Consider the following 17,896-nt stretch of genomic DNA (forward strand, 5'->3'; position numbering starts at 1 on the left):
TTGGTCTCCTTAGAATATGCAGTTTGAAAGTTTCTTGTCAAGACTACCAACTTCACTATAATACACATTTTATAATCTAATCAAAGGATCATTGTTGGTCCTTTCTCCTTACTTTTTATAAAAATACATTCGAGAAACATGGGCCTCTGTCTTATAGTTCCACCATGGAGACTCTGTCTACACTGAAGGAAAATAATGTTCAATTCTTCAAAATAAGTACAAAGAGATCTGTCAATTAGCTATCATTTGAGGAAATTCTTGATTGTTTGGTTTGTATATTATTCAGAAATCTTTCTCCTTCTACTAAGCCCCATTGCATTTAACACATTTTTATTAAAAACCTACAATGGTCCAGACATGCTCTTGGTACATGGTAGCCAATAATGAACAAAACAGACTAAATTTCCTACCTCAAGTTATTCTAGCAGGGAGACAGGAATGGGAAACTTTGGGGCTGAGGTGGGTGAAACTTTCAATTGGTCTCTAGGGCTTGTCTCACTGAGAAAGTCACATTTGAATAAAGATCTGGAGGAAGTAGGAAACTGTCCATGTGTGTATCTGGAAGATAGCTGGTCAGATGGAACAGCTAGTGCAAAGGCCCTGGAGAAGAGGTTGACCAGTGTTGGGAGAAGAGCAAAAAGGTCAGTGTGGCTGGAGTTGAGTGAGAAAGAGGAAGAATTGTAGCAGGCAAAATCAAGGGGGTCAGATTTGTGGCTCTTGCAAGACTTATGTTTCCACTGTGAGACAAAAAGCTATTGAAGAGTGTTGCGCAAAGGAGTTAGATAATGTAACTTCATTTTGCAAGGATTGCTTGGGATCCTGAGTTGAGAATAAACTGTAAGGGACCAAGTGTTGAGGCAGAGAGATGACTTAGGAGATATGTGAACTAATCCCAGTAAGAGCCAATAGAAACTTGGACCAGGATAACAGTAGTGGATTGTTGTGAATTAGTTGAATTTGAGATATATTTTGAAGATGGGACCAATAAGATTTCCTTATGGTACAGATGTGACAAAGAGTTAAGTAAAAATGAGCAATAAGATTTTAAAGTTAGACAACTGAAATAATGGTGCCAATATTTACTAAGATAAAAGGCTGGAGGAGGAGCTGGTTTGGGAGGAAATATCATTTGACGAATTCGTAACATGTTAGGTTAAAAATGCTTATAACCATGCAAGTAGAATGTCAATTAAGTCAGTGAAATACATAGATCTAAAATCCAAGCAAGAGATTTTGGGGGAGTCATTTGTATGTAGATTATATGTAAAATCATGAGAACTAATGAAGTAACCAAATGAGTTAGAATGACAGAAAAGAGAAGTTGTTCAAAGACTCATCCTTGCTTATTTCTTTTGTAGGTTCAAGAAGGTAAGGAGGAAAGAGAAAGTATAAAAGTACTTGATCATTTCAGCTCCTGATAGCAGTAGAGTACATAATTTAGATTATCTAGGGACTAAATGATGAATTTTTTTCATTAATTATTTCAATAAGTTGGCCAAAAGGAAAACTTGTACTTTTTAATGAGAAGCAGTATCAGTCTATTGGGGGGAATAGACAAGTAAATTAATAATATGATTGCAGTATGTTGTGGAAACAGCTGTGATAGAACTTTGAACAATGTGTGGTAAGTATAGAGCTGTTTTATACTTGGAGATTTAGAGTAGATATATTTGATGAAGTTGATTTGGATTGTTTTAAAAGAGTTAACTGTTGTAGAATTGGAAACATGACATTTTAAGAGACAGTTACACCATGTGTGAAAGATCTGAAGCATGACATAGCTGATCTATACATTTGTTGCAACATATGCATGCAAGGGAAGATGGGGAAAATGAGACGAGAAATGTAAGTAGAGTTTACTTTTACTGAAACTTTATCCTTAAAGCTATATTGACTACAGAGTGGCATTTTAAAAATATCATTGTCTGCAGGATGGCAAATGGATATCAGAGATTAGGCTTGCAGTAGGATCAACTGTTCAAAAGATTTACAGCATTTCAGACAAGAAATGAAGTGTCCAAACTAAGGAAATAGAAGCAGAATTGGAAAGAAGGGTATACATTCAAAAAGATATTAAAATAGTAGAATCTGCAAATTTGGAAAATAATATGGTGTGGAAGGAAAGGAATACAGAAGAGTTCAGGAGAATAATCAAGTTTTTATTGGGATGGTTAGAATATGAAATATGGGAGGAGGAGGAAAGATGCATTTAGTTTTAAACATTGAATTGTGTGTTATCTATATGACATCTAGTTAAAATATTGCAATAACAGTATCTATCGGTTCTGGAGTTCAGAGAGTTCAAGGCTAGAAATCTATTTTTTGGCAGTTTTCATATAACTGGAGTTGAGGCATTGGGTTTAGACAGGGTTGCCTAAGGTCCAAGGTGAGAAGAAGGTGAAAAGAGAACAAAGGACAGTAGCCCAAGAATGCACCAATATGAAAGAGGTTTCTTTCTTAACAAGTAATGTTCCTATTCTCAGGGACTGAAGAAGTGGCAAATCCCTCACAAATGGGAATGAAAGCTTTTTTCCATTTCTCCATTCATTCTTCTGTCTCCCACTACCTCCAAATTTCCCCTAAAAATGTCCATTTCTTTTTTTTTTTTTTTTTGGTCTCAAAAATAACTTTTTATCATAAACAATAGTTTCTAAACTTCTGCCTTTCCATGCCTTCCTTCCTCATTTATTATAAATATGGCAAAGATCACATAGTTGTTTACCAAATGGCAGCCCCTTCATCTTGAGAAAATATGTATTGGAGCATGAATACATGGAGATAACCCCCTACAACTTCTTATAAGCTAAACACACACACTTAAGGTGAAACCGTAAATGACACCAATTGTGCGTTAGGTTATTCTTTCAGTTACCTCCTTCATTGGACCTACATATATCATATATAGAGATTTTATATTTCTTTAATATGTTTCAGTAAAGCAACTAAGCATAATACAAATAGGAATCACATAAAACAAACAGGAGACTATTATCATGCTAAACCAACCATGGGCAGTTTAACTTTGCACCTTCTGTATTTTCATAGATACACTTGACTGATTGATGGTTCATAGGATACAAATGTCTAAGATCAGAGTTCCTGGTTGTGCTATCATCCTTTTCTGCAACTGTGTTTGGGTATTCTGGGCAATACCTTGGGACAATTTTATTTGAAAGCTTAGACTGACAGAGGGCCTCATCTCTGCTCCCACATTTACTTTGGAGTTTAGGATACAGTCATTCCATTCACACTAAATAGTCAGACCTCCACTTTAAAATATGTTTATGGCAGCTCTGCTTTTCTCCTGCTCTGGAATGGAAGCCTTTCAAAGACCCATCAGAGTAGAAGCAGTAAAGCACTGGCGCATTTTACAGTGACAAGTCTACATCTAAACTCTGTGGTCTTAACGAAATCCTTGTTCTAAGAACTGAAATTCCTAACTCCACCAGAGCCACTGAGATCTCCAGACTCTTTTTTTTTTTTTTTTGATCATTTCCTAATGAAATTTATGGGCAGAAGTAACATCTCCAGGGTACTCCCAAGATGTGGCTGAACTGAGCTGTCAGTGGAAGCAGGCATATGTGAAAATATTGAAGAACTTGTTCACCTTTTGAAATTTTGAAGAGCTTTTTTATGTTTCAGTTACTGCGAGGAAGAAAGAGAGGAAGCTAGTTTGCCAAAAGCAGTTTTCAAAGGTCCTTGCCATTATGAAACCATAAATAATGTTCAGTGTGGAGCCTAGTGTGTTTATGCAATTCTTACATTTTGGCATGTTGCAATTAGCTTGGCATCCGTTGCTTGTGAAAGTCCACGGTTAAACACAGCAGAAGAATTGCAGGTCAATATTGTGATTCACTGCCAGAATTGCCCAGGCACTGCTTGTGTGATTCTTGGAACCAGTCCAGGTGGTTGGTCCCTGAAATCTATTTGAATGATGTTCACTTTCATATTAACCTCATCATTTAAAAAATGTTGGCAATCAATATGCTTAATCCCAGTCTTCTCTTGTCTGAACTTCAGCCAGTTGCTGACTACAATGCTTTCTCTTTACTTGCTTCACATGCATGAGTTTACTGTGCATAAATGGACAGGTGCCATTTGGAGTGGAAACCTAACATTTCTGAAGAAGCTGTAAAACTAACCCAAGTGCAGAAACCATTTGAATCACCAGGTTCAGGCATTGTAGAATGGTCAACTCACCATTATGGTACAATTTTCTGAGTTTACTTCCCAAATTTTATTACATCTGGGGGATAGATGCTGGACTGTCACTGATGGCCAGGAGAGGGAGACACAAGTTGAATCACTAACAGATGGCAAAGGACTCCATGTGCTTTGACCCATCTTTGCTGATTTGTTTAATATTCCTGTAATAATAATATATATTTCATTAAAATTCAGAAGTCTTCTCTTAGAGAAGTATTGAACAATGGATGTTAAGCACGTAGGTAGTAGAGACAAGTCTTGGATTGGTTTTCAGTTTCCCCATTTTCTAATCGCATGGTCATGATCAAGTGACTCCCTATGTCTCAGTTTATCTATTTGTAAAATGGGGTCATTCTGTGGCAGTTAGAACAGTGCCTACCACATTGTAAATACCATGTAAGTGTTAGCTGTTTTTGTTGTTGTTGTTAAGGATCATTTTTTGTTTGTTTCTCACAAACCCATAAGAGCAAAGGCAAATATACATGGCCTGGAGGTAAAGAAATAGGCTAAATACTACAGTTGGGATCTGAGTGACCACGATGAGCTTAGCCAGATATTTAATTCTTATCCTCAGTGTCTTCATCTGGCTTATTTCATAAGGTTGCTTATGAAATATAGTTAACCCCTGTAAACTATAGTGCCTGGAACCTATTAATGTAAATAGTTGTGATCATTAGTATCATTATTATTAACATTTTCTGCCTTAACCAAAAACACCTCCCAATTATTGGTGAGAAATACAGTCATTATAATAAAAGAGCAGCAACAATCATAGAATGTTAGATTAAGAAGGAACTTTAGAGAATACCCATCTTGACTTATAACCCAAGAAATGCATCCGCTTTTCACGTCTCTGCTATGTGGTTAAAAAACACCTACCTATGAATAGCTCCAATGAAGGTATACACATTCCTTATGAAGCAGTCTATTAAAGTAGAAAGATTTTTAATATTCCCAAATTATTCCCTCTATTCACCTGAAATCATTCACTATTTTTCACCATTATTTCCGTTTCTGCCCTAATGATTCTCTCAGATTACTCTAAATCCCCTTCTGTATCATGTCCAATGTTCTACCCATCACATTTTTTTTCTCCAGGTTTAATATTTCCAGTTTCTTTTACTATTTGTCAGATAACTTTTTTTTGAATTGCTTATTCATTCTAGCCACTTTCCTTTGATTGTGTTCTGCCTTGACTAATTTTCTAAAATGTAATGCCTACTGGAATGTAATACTCTATGTGTAATCCTTTTCCATTCACGGTAAAGGGGAAATATTTTTTTGGACATCATATTTCCATTATGTAGTCTAAGATCAGATTAACATTCTTGGCAGCTGAATAACAATCTTGACTGCTTGACAAGCTTATCATCAAGAAGCTTCTAAATATCTTTCCTACAAATTGCTCTTATTTTTTCCCATCTTGCAGCTGGGCTTTAGAACCAAAATGTAGGGCTTTGCATTTATCCCTAATAATTTCCAACCTGATAATTTCAGCCAGTTGTTCCACCCTGACTACATTTTTTCAGATGCTGTAGCTTTTCACTATCCACATATTATGAGAAGTTTGCCATCAGTGATGTTGTTGAAGTCACTAGAGCATTGAAGGTGACAAAGTCAATTGTTAATGTCAATCTTTAAATAGTACTTTTTGAGTATGATTATTCACCAATTATAAATCACCTGTGTATTTTAACACCCAGCTAGTTATATTCAAAGATACTGTATTAGTTAGGGTTCTCTAGGGAAACAGAATCAATGAGAGGTATCTATGAATGTAAGATTTATAAAAGTGACTCACGCAACTGTGGGTATGATACAGAGTCCAAGTTCTGTAGGGCAGTCAGCAAACTGTCAACTCCAATGAAGATGTCTGGTGAACTCCTCAGGAAACGAACTGGCAATTTTGACGAACTCCTCAGGAAATGCTTCACTGGGCAGCCGAAGAAGAAGTGAAGGTCCTCTATCTGTCTTGCTTATAAGTCTTCAACAGATTAACTGGATTAAATCCAGCCAACTGCATTCTCTCATTGTGGAAGGCACGCCCTTCGTTGAGTCATCAGTCACAGCTGCAGTCAATTGACTGATAATTCAACAAACCAGCCTGTTGGTTGATTAACCAGCCACAAACGCCCTTGCAGCAATTGTTAGGCCAGTGCTTGCTTGACCAGACAGCTGGGTACTATCACCTGGCCAAGTTCACACATGAACCTAACCATCACAGGTACTATGAGAACATTTGTCAAATAATTGTGGCTGTGACATTCCTCTAATTTATCAACAGTATCCCTATTAATAAAATAAACAAAATAACCATTTGCTAGTGGTATCTGTCCTATAAAGTCTTCATCTAGAAACCTGGAGAGATGCCTTGTGAAATGGTTTAGTGCATCTCACTTCTCGATGGTCTGGCTTCAAAAGAGAAAAAATGAAGACATTTACTTTATTCTCTATTAACACAGGTATAACTCAAATAGAGAGTCCCTGTGGATCCTCACAAAATGACATATTCCCTTACCTTTAGATTTTTTATTGTAACCTACAAGGATCAACACTGACATCCATTCCAACATCTAGTAAGATGACAAATATCTCAACCTAGCTTTGGTGTGTTCTTCTAAATTTCTGAGAAAGGGGTTGAATATCCCTTTCCTAAGAGACTGTGACTTTTCTGCTCATGTACTAGAAAGTCACTTGAAATATTTTCTGTTTTCTACTTGGAGGCATTCTTTCAACTGACAAGCATGTATAGAGTGTTCAGTACTTACCTATATTTCATGTTAGGTATAGGGGATATAAGAATTTAAAAAAAATACAATACCTTTAAGAAGCTGAAAATCTAACCAGGAAGACAATTATATTAACAATGAAGTATAAGCAAATGTGGTAAATAGTGTATAATACAGCAGGTATAAGGGATTAATCAAGCACAGCAGAACGTGCAGCACCTACTTAGAATATCAGAGAAGACCACATGGAAAAGACAATACTTGATCTGGGTTTTGAAGAATGAAAGTGCCATCATTAGGGTTTAGAAGAAGGAGCTATCCATGACATAAAAACAATGCAATGCTTCAGATAAAAGATGCACACACACACAAATCCAGTAACACTCCTAGTCTTCTATTAGCCTGGTCTCTTGGTCCAGCATGAACTCTCCCCAGATCATTTCAAGAGACTAATTATTCTTCCCACTTTTGTCCTCCCCCTCTACAGTCTATTCTGAACATACTAGACAAAGGGATTCTTGTAAAAATCTAAGTCAGATCATGTCACTAATCTGCTCAAATTCTTCCCATGATTCTCATCTCCCTCAGAGTAAAATTCAAGTCCTAAAAATGACCGCCCCCCCCAGGCCCTACAAGATCTCCAGTTCCTTATTTTATTAACAATCTGATCACATATCTTTTGATGATTCTGCTCTAGATACTGGTCTCCTTTGCTGGTTGCAAACACTCCAAGCAGCCTTCCATTTGCAAACCTTTGCATTTGTGGTTTCTTGTTGCAGGAACACTCTACCTACAGGCAGCTATATGTCTTATTTCCTCCCTTCTGTCAGGTCTCTACTCAGTTGTCATCTTATCCAAAAGACCCTCCCCCACCATTTCATGTAGCATCCCACCTTCACACTGGCATTCTCCAGCCCTTTCATTCTACTTTAGTTTTTTTCTATAGCACTTATTATCGTGGGCCATTCTATATATTTTCCTATTTGTGCAATATCTGTTTTTCCCCGTTAGAAGGTAAGCTCTATAAAAGCAGGGATTTTATGTTTTGTTCTCTACTATATACTGTTCCACAGAGTTGAAGTGGAAAATGCAGAATCAGAGGTGGAAGAGTTGCATTTGTGCCATTTTATGAAGAACCTGGTGTGGTGTATTAGGAAGTGTGGATTTTATCTCTCAGGCAAAGGAGAACTGTTGAACAACATGAAATCCTTTGGAAACTGGAAGCAAAATCTTTGCACCTATCTGCCCTCAGGGTCAACCAGTTTTTATTTTGCACCCCAAACTTATTCTTAGGCATGCAAGCCCAAAAAGGAAGCTCTGTTCCAAGTAACTGGCATTATATAGGCTTTAATATTATATAATGATATCCAACATAGCCTAATTGAAACTTTTACTGGCTACTAAGAAATTACTGAAGCATATGAAATTTGAATCATTGCTATTTACATATTTAAACGGAGAATGAGAAATTAAAAGAGTCATAAGCAAACATATTTTTAAAATGAAGCAAACCTGTTTTTTTTGTCAGTGCTGAAAACATCAAAAAGGAATTTATATATTACAAGGATAATGACCAGGTTATAACTGGTTATACAGTAACTTCTGATGTCAACCCAGAGATTTGTGAATAAACAATACTGAACATGTAATTTTAGTTACATGCTGACTTTGTTGTGTATGTTACATAAAATATGTGAGAACCAAAGTCTGCAAACCAAGGCTGCAAACAAGGATGTGTGGCTTTCTTGCAGCAATAAAAGAACATGTCAAATAGATTGTAAATTGCAGTTGTATCCCAGCAATCAACCACATTCAAGGTGAGATTCTGGAAAGAGATGAGACATTTGTCCTTTCTAGGAGCAGAGAGGTATGAGTTATAAGAATCATGAAAACACTGGGTTGGCTTCAGAAGATGCCAAACTTTAAGAAATATTCTCAAAGTGTGTTGATAAATGTGCTGGTTTGAATCTATTATGTCCCCTACAAAAGCCATGTTCTTTTAATCCAATCTTGCGGGTGCAGATTTATTATGGGTGGGATCTTTTGATTAGTGTTCTGGTTTGCTAATGCTGCAGAATGAAACAAAACACCAGAGACGGATTGGCTTTTATAAAAAGGGGGTTTATTTGGCTACACAGTTACAGTCTTAAGGCCATAAAGTGTCCAAGGTAACACATCAGTAATCGGGTACCTTCACTGGAGGATGGCTGAATGCTCCAACATATCCGGAAACCTCTGTTAGCTGGGAAGGCACGTGGCTGGCATCTGCTCCAAAGTTCTGGTTTCAAAATGGCTTTGTCCCAGGACATTCCTCTCTAGCAAGCTTGCTCCTCTTCAAAACATCACTCACAGCTGCACTGAGTTCCTTCTCTTTGAGTCAGCTCATTTATATGGCTCCACTGATCAAGGCCCACCCTGAATGGGTGGGGACATGCCTCCATGGGAATATCTCATCAGAGTCATCACCCACAGCTGGGTGGGGCACATTCCAAGCAAATCTAATCAGCACCAAAACATCTGTCCCACAAAACTACATCAAAGATAATGGCGTTTGGGGGACACACTACATTCAAACTGGCACATTCCACCCCCTGGACCCCAAAATGACATTATCTTTCCAAGTATAAATACATTCATTCCATCACAATATCACAAAAACTTAAATCATTTCAGTAACAAAAGTTAAGTACAAGATCCTATCAAAATCAATTACAGTCGTGGTGGATCCTAAGGCATAATTTTCCTTTAACTTTGGATCTGTGGACTTAGAACAAGTTATATGCTTCCAATATACAAAAGAAGGACATTCATAGGGTAAACATTCCCATTGACATTAGGAGAAAGAGTAAGGAAAACAGGGTTACCAAGAGCAAAACAGTTCCTAAAACCCACAGGACAAACTCCATTGGATTTCAAAGTCTGAGAGTCATTTACAGAACGATGTTGCATCCTTGGGGCTTGAGAGAGCGGGAGTCTAACCCCTCCTAACGGCCTTTGTGGCAACCCTTTCCTCTCCAAATGCTTGGATGAATGCTCCAACATATCCACACATTGGGGAGACCATCTTCTTGGCCCCACCCTCCTCAAACATCGGGGCAGCTCCTGGATTCCCTTCCATCTCCGGGGCACACGCTCAACCCCTTCAGAACAGTGTGGTGGCAGCCAGGCTCTCCCCAGTTCCCTGGGAATGTGCTCCACCCTCTTTGGGACCTGAGGTTGCAGAAAATTTCCTGAGCATCGAGGTGAAAGGACCACCCTCAACCTCCAAGGCAAACTCACCCTTTCCATGCATGTGAGCTGCTCCACTCTCCCAGCCCGAGATCTCTTGACTCCAGACCTCAACCTCCATGGCTCTGTCTTTGAAGAAATTTTTCCTTCATTTTGTTCCTTGTCTGTCTCCTCTAGTCCAGACTGGCAATGGCTCTGTCCATAAAGATCTTGCAAAAATTGTGTTGGCTTTGCATGAAGCACACAGGGCTCAAAGCCATCAGACAATAGGACTTTCCACAAATCCTTTCTGGATAACTCCATCTCCAATCTTGGCTTGTACTGAAATGGCAGCTGGCTTCCATGTTTGGTAACATCCTCATGTTGGGCTGTAGCTTCTGGGGATCCACCCCCTGGAAGCCTGGAATTTTCCAAACCATCAGTTTCTGGTTTCTTTGTAGCCAAGAGTTCAGTTCTAAGTTTATCTCTTTCTGCTCTCATTTTACTATAAGCTGCAAGGAGAAGCCATGGTACATCCTCCACACGTAGTCTGGATATCTCCTCAGCTATGTATTCCAGGTTGTCACTTTCAAATTCTTCCTTCCATCTGATGCCAGGACTCAATTTTGCCAAATTCTCTGCCACTTTAAAACAAGGATCACCTTTCTTCCAGTTTTCAAAAAACACAGTCATCATTTCTGTTCAAGACGTCATCAGAAGTATCTTTAGAATCCATATTTCCACAGTCTCTTCAAAGCAGTTTAGGCCTTTTCTATCAAGCTCCTCACAATTCTTCCAGAATCTTCCCCGTAACCATTTAAAAAGCCATTCCAACATGTTTGGTATTTGCAAACTCAGCAGCAAAAACACCCCACTTCTCTGGTACCAAAATCTGTTCTAGTTTGCTAATGCTGCAGAATGCAAAACACCAGAGATGGATTGGCTTTTATGAAAAGTGGGTTTATTTGGCTACACAGTTACAGTCTTAAGGCCATAAAGTGTCCAAGGTAACACATCAGTAATCGGGTACCTTCACTGGAGGACAGCCAATGGCATCCGGAAAGTCTCTGTTAGCTGGGAAGGCATGTGGCTGGCATCTGCTCCAAAGTTCTGGTTTCAAAATGGCTTTCTCCCAGGACATTCCTGTCTAGCAAGCTTGCTCCTCTTCAAAACATCACTCACAGCTGCACTGAGTTCCTTCTCTTTGAGTCAGCTCATTTATATGGCTCCACACGATCAAGGCCCACCCTGAATGGGTGGGGCCATGCCTCTATGGGAATATCTCATCAGAGTCATCACCCACAGCTGGGTGGGGCACATTCCAAGCAAATCTAATCAGCACCAAAACGTCTGCCCCACAAAACTACATCAAAGATAATGGCGTGTGGGGGACACAGTACATTCAAACTGGCACAATTAGGTTGTTTCCATAGAGATGTGTCTCACCCAACTGTGGATGAGACTTTTTGATTACATTATTTCCATGGAGACGTTACCTTGCCCATTTGAAGTGGGTCTTGATTAGTTTACTATAGTCATTAACAGAGCTCTGGGGCTGACACAGACCCAGACACTTGGAGATGTAGACAGAAAGACATTTGGAGATGCTAACTAACAGATGAAGCCAGAATTTGCCCCAGAGGAGCTAAGAGAGGACCCCCAGAAGCTTAGAGAGAAACACACTGGGAGAACAAGCAAAGATGCACAGGAGCTGAGAGAAAGAAGCTAATAAAGACAGAAGACCAGAGACATTTTGGAGAAGGCCATTTTGAAACCAAAACCTGGGAGCAAAGGATCAGCAGATGCCAGCCATGTGCCAGCTGACAGAGGTGTACTGGATGCCATCAGTCTTTCTTCAGTGAAGACATCTTCTTGTTGATGCCTTAGTTTGGACACTTATATGGCCTTACAACTGTAACTTTGTAACCTAATAAATCCCCTTTATAAAAGCCAATCCATTTCTGGTATTTTGTATAACAGCAGCTTTAGCAAACCAGAAAAATAAACTTTCTCTATTATTTGGTTTCTTTATTTTGAAGGTTGATACTGAGTGATCAAGTGATCTTGTCTCATTAATTGCTTACATGTTTAGTAGATATTCAGACAGATAGGTCTATCTCTTAGATTATGAAGGAGGAAGAAATGAATGATGTATCATAAATAGCTACATTATGCCTTGGATAACTAATTTCTTCATAAACTTAGCCAACCACAAACTGCAGTATACTTGATTCTCACATTTCCTCCCAGTCGTGTCAAAATGGCAATTTATTTGAATTATTTCCTTTAAGAAAGATGAATAATGTAAAAGGAGAAAAAAAAAGCATCCTAACTCCAAAAACATTCATGTAGAAACATTATATTGGAAATGCATATTACAAATTTTGCTTAAGACACATGAATAAATTAGTTTGTTTTCTTTAAAAATATAGATCCCTCCTCACTTATTTGTGATAGTTTGGGCATGGGGAGGAAGTTAGGAACTAAATTTATTAGATGTCTACATACTTTATCTCATGTTACCCTCTCAACAGTACTGAAGTTTAGGTAATAATGTCTTTATTTTACAGATGAGAAAACAGGAATTAGGAGAGCTTAAGTGATTTGTTTAAGGCCACAAAACTAACCAAGAAGAAAAATTGATACCTGAACCCAGGCCTCTAACTCAGTTCTCTAACATCTGTGAAATCTCTAATATTAAAGGAGACATTATGGTTCATGAACTTTTGAGAAGAAAAGGTCAGTGATATCCATCAGATTCTTAAAGGCATATAGCATGTTGAAAAATACAATAGTACTGGTTTTCTTTGGAATCCCGGGGCATATATAATACAGATGAAGATCTGTTGGTCTGACTTAATCTCAACAACCTCGGCATGTTCTCTAACATCATGAGGTGGATGAATGAGCTGTAACGCTCCTCTCAACATGCTCTGCTTTGACATCTGTTCTGATTGGTTGAGTGTCCATTCTTATTCTTTCAGTATCTGTTCTGATATTTAAGTGCCTTCACCTTGCTTATGGAAACTATTTTGAAAATAGTGTTCACAAACATTTAACAATGCAAACGCCTCTCCATATTACAACATCATTTCCAATCACTTCCATACAGTAACTTCCCAGAACTATGGCTATCTATTAAAGGATCTTGTGAGATCAGTTGTTACTTCAATATGCATTTGAAAGACCACAGAGTAAGGACATTTCCTATATCTTTCCCAGGTGATATTCTCAGTACTCCCCAATATTAAGCATCCTTTTGTAAACACAAAGATTGTTTCTTTTTTTTTAAATTTATTTTTATTGAGATATATTCACATACCATGCAATCATACAAAACAAAGCATATGTTCAATTGTTTACAGTGCCATTATATAGGTGTGCATTCATCACCAAAATTAATTTTTGACATTTTCATCACCACACACACAAAAATAATGAGAATAAAAATTAAAGTGAAAAACAACAATTAAAATAGAAAAGAACACTGGGTATTTTTTTGTTTTTGTGTTTGTGTTTTTTCTTCCCCCATTTTTCTACTCATCCATCCATAAACTGGACAAAGGGGAGTGTTATCCATATGGTTTTCCCAATCACATTGTCATCCCTTATAAGCTACATTTTTATACAATCATCTACAAGATTCATGGGTTCTGGGTTGTAGTTTGATAGTTTCAGGTATTTACTGCTAGCTATTCCAATTCATTAGAACCTAAAAAGGGTTGTCTACAGTGTGTGTAAGAGTGCCCACCAGAGTGACTTCTCAGCTCCTTTTGGAATCTCTCTGTCACTAAAGCTTATTTCATTTCCTTTCATATCCCCCTTTTGGTCAAGAAGATGTTCTCCATCCCACTATGCCAGGTCTAGATTCCTCCCAGGAGTCATATCCCATGTTGCCAGGGTGATTTACTCCCCTGGGTGTCAAATCCCACATAGGGGGGAGGGCAGTGATTTCACCTGCCAAGTTGGCTTAGCTAGAGAGAGAGGACCACATTTGAGCAACAAAGAGGCATTCGGGAGGCATTACAGGCAGGCCTAGCCTCTCCTTTGCAGCAACCGTCTTGTCAAGGACAGGTCCCGTAGTAGAGGGCTCAGCCCATCAAACCACCAGTCCCCTACGTCTGTGAGCACATCAGCCCAACACCCCTGCACTCTTCACCAGCCCCTCAAGGGGGCTCTGCACATTTCCCTCACTGTTCTTTCCCTTTTTTCCAATTAACTCCCCCTTTTTTAAAATTAACTATATCAAAAAAAAAATTTTAAAAAGATATACAATAAAAAATCATTTCAAAGAAACCATAACAAGGGAGTAAGAAAAAGACAACTAACCTAAAATAACTACTTTACTGCCAACATGTTCCTATTCTACCCCAAGAAAATAACCTAATATAGCAACATTTCCATTAACTTGTTCCTCCCATACCCATTAGAAATTAACAAAGCATAGTCATTCCTGGGCATTCACAGAATGCTAAATTTACCCACAATAGCTTATCTGTTCTTATTGGATTATCTTTCCCCCTTCATTAATTGCTCTCTATCATTAGTTCCCCTACATTCTACATTATAAACCATTTATTTTAGGAGTGTGTCGTTTAACCTCCAGGTGCTTGTGAATTTTCTAAGACTCTGATGGTTATTGCCTTCTAATTGTATTCCATTGTGGTCAGAGAATGTGCTTTGAATAATTTCAATTTTTTTTTTTTTATTTATTGAGGCTTGTTTTATATCCCAGCATATGGTCTATTCTGGAGATAGTTCCGTGATCACTAGAAAACAATGTGTATCCTGATGATTTGGGATGTAATGTTCTATATATGTCTGTTAAATCCAATTCATTTACCAGAATTTTAGGTTTTCAATTTCCTTATTGGTCTTCTGTCTGGTTGATCTATCTATAGGAGAGAGTGATGTGTTGAAGTCTCCCACAATTATTATGGGAACATCCATTGCTTCCCTTAGTTTTGCCAGTGTTTCTCTTATGTATTTTGTGGCACCATGATTGGGTGCATAAACATTTATGATTGTTATTTCTTCTTGTTGAATTGCCCCTTTTATTAGTATGTAGTGGCTTCTTTGCCTCTCCTAAAATCCTTGCATTTAAAATCTATTTTATCTGAGATTAGTATTGCTACTTCTGCTTTCTTTTAGCTGTAGCTTGCATGAAATATTTTTCCCATCTTTTCACTTTCAATTTCTTTGTGTCCCTGTGTCTAAGATGAGTTTCTCATATGCAGCATATTGATAGTTCATATTTTTTGATCCATTCTGCCAATCTATATCTTTTAATTGGGGAGTTTAATCCATTTACTTTCAGCGTTATTACTGTGAAGGCATTTCTTGAATCGGCCATCCTATCCTTTGGTTTATGTTTATCAGATATATTTTTCCTTCTCTCTCTTATTGTTCTTTAATGAACCAATATTGAATCTCTTTAGTACTGAACCTCTCTCCATCTCTCTCACTCATTTCTTTGTTCCTCTGTTGGTAGGATTTCCTTTAGTATCTCAAGTAGGGCAGATCTTTATTAGCAAAATCTCTCAGCATTTGTTTGTCTGTGAAAAATTTAAGCTCTCCCTCAAATTTGAAGGAGAGTTTTGCTGGATAAGTATTCTTGGTTGGAAATTTTTCTCTTTCAGAATTTTAAATATGTCATGCCACTGCCTTCTCAACTCCATGGTGGCTGCTGAGTAGTCACTACTTAGTCTTATGTTGTTTCCTTTGTATGTGGTGAATTGCTTTTCTCTTGCTGCTTTCAGAACTTGCTCCTTCTCTTCAGTATTTGACAGTCTGATCAGAATATGTCTTGGAGTGGGTTTATTTGCATTTACTCTATTTGGAGTTCACTGGGCATTTATACTTTGTGTATTTATATTGTGTAGAAGGTTTGGGAAGTTTTCCCCCACAATTTTTTGAATACTCTTTCTAGAACTTTACCCTTCTCTTCCCCTTCTGGGAAACCAATGAGTCTTATATTTGGACGTTTTATTTTGTCTATCATATCCCTGAAGTCCATTTTGATTTTTTTAATTTTTTTCCCCATTCTTTATTTTGTTCTTTCATCTTCCATTCTGTGGTCCTCAAGGTCACTGACTCATTGTTCAGCTTCCTTTCATCTTGTTCTATGAGTATCCAGAATCTTTTTAATTTGGTCAACAGTTTCTTTTATTTCCATAAGATCATCTATTTTTTTATTTACTCTTGCAATTTCTTCTTTATGCTCTTCTAGGGTCTTCTTCATGCCCTTTATGTCCTGTGCCATGCTCTTCTTTATGTCCTTTATATCCTGTGCCATGCTCTCATTGTTTGTCTTTAGTTATTTGAGTAATTGCTCCAAGTACTGTGTCTCCTCTGATCTTTTGATTTGGGAGTTTGGGTTTGGGTTATCCATATCATCTGTTTTTTTCATATGCTTTACATTTTTTTCTGTTGTTTTGGCCTCTTGGCATTTGCTTTACTTGATAGGGTTCTTTTAGGATATGTAGGATTATTCAAAGACTAATCTCTAATTTGTCAGATCTACAGCTTGGTGGCATACACTCTCTCTATCTAACCGGCAGATGGTGTCCACAAGTCACCTATTCCCCTCAAGCCTGTTCTCCCCAACTTTGTCTTTGTGGTGTGTGGGGGTTTGATTGGTGCACCAAGTTTGGGTGTGTTGATGGTGCTGTCCACCCTGAAGGTGGTGCATGCATCTGAGTGGTTAGGGAGGGAGGGCAGCTTTAATAATCAAACCTCCCAGGTGTTCCTGGAGATATGAGGCTGTTGCAAGAGTTTACCCTTCATTTCAGTCTTGCCCCAGATTGTCTCTGCTGCTTACCCACAAGTCCTTGGTATTGGCATATGGTCCCTGGGATTTCCAAATGGGTACCTCTTCCAAGTCTTGCCCTTCTATGGCCTCTGCTGCGGGAAGGCTGTGCTATGGCACAAGTGCACACCATTCATCAAGGGAAGTTCTGGGTCACCAGGCCTTGTAGGTGCATTCCCAGCTTGCTGTAAGGATGGCTGTATAGGTTATGTTAATTTCCCCCTTTTCACACAGCTGCACCTTCCCAGCTCTGGGTGTGCAAAAGGCTATTGTCCACACCCAATATTGTGGCATGTGTGCGTGTTGCTGGAAACACTTCCTGTCACATTGGGCTTTTTGGTGTGGCTCTGGGCTGTGGTGCTGGTGCCGGGCAGGAGCATTCCCAGCCCACTGGGAAGACAGCTGCAAGGGGCATGTTTTTTTCCCCTTTTGGCTCACCACTGCCTTCCTCCCTCTGAGACAATTAGCAGTGGGTGCATGAAAGGCTATTGTCCATGCCAGATATTGAGGCATACTCACAGGTTGTGGAGACACTGTTCCTGCCGCACTTCCCTGTGTGGTTCTCACTGCTGTATCTGCAGCCGCTTTTGGATTTTTTAACAAAGAACCAGTCCAACTCCAAATGCCAACCCACAGTGTGGCTGCTGGATATTCAGCAGGCTTACTCACTCATTTCAGAACACAGACTCCCAGTTTCCCCAAGTGCATGGTCCCTGTGGATTTAGCAGAACTTGTCCAGCTGGTGCATTGCTGGAACTGGTGTTCTGGGTCATTTTCTGGCTTGTATCTAGTATTTTTCACAGAGGTGTTTTTTTGTCCTGTCTCTCCTAGCTGCCAACTTAGGTTCTCCAAGATTGTTTCTTAAACGAAAAAAATTGAGGAAAGGTAAACATTAGAACAAAAATATACCTTAATCACTAAAGAAGACTATACAATTGAAAAAGTT

The sequence above is a fragment of the Choloepus didactylus genome, chromosome 2, assembly GCF_015220235.1.
Source record: "Choloepus didactylus isolate mChoDid1 chromosome 2, mChoDid1.pri, whole genome shotgun sequence".
Taxonomy (NCBI): Eukaryota; Metazoa; Chordata; class Mammalia; order Pilosa; family Megalonychidae; genus Choloepus; species Choloepus didactylus.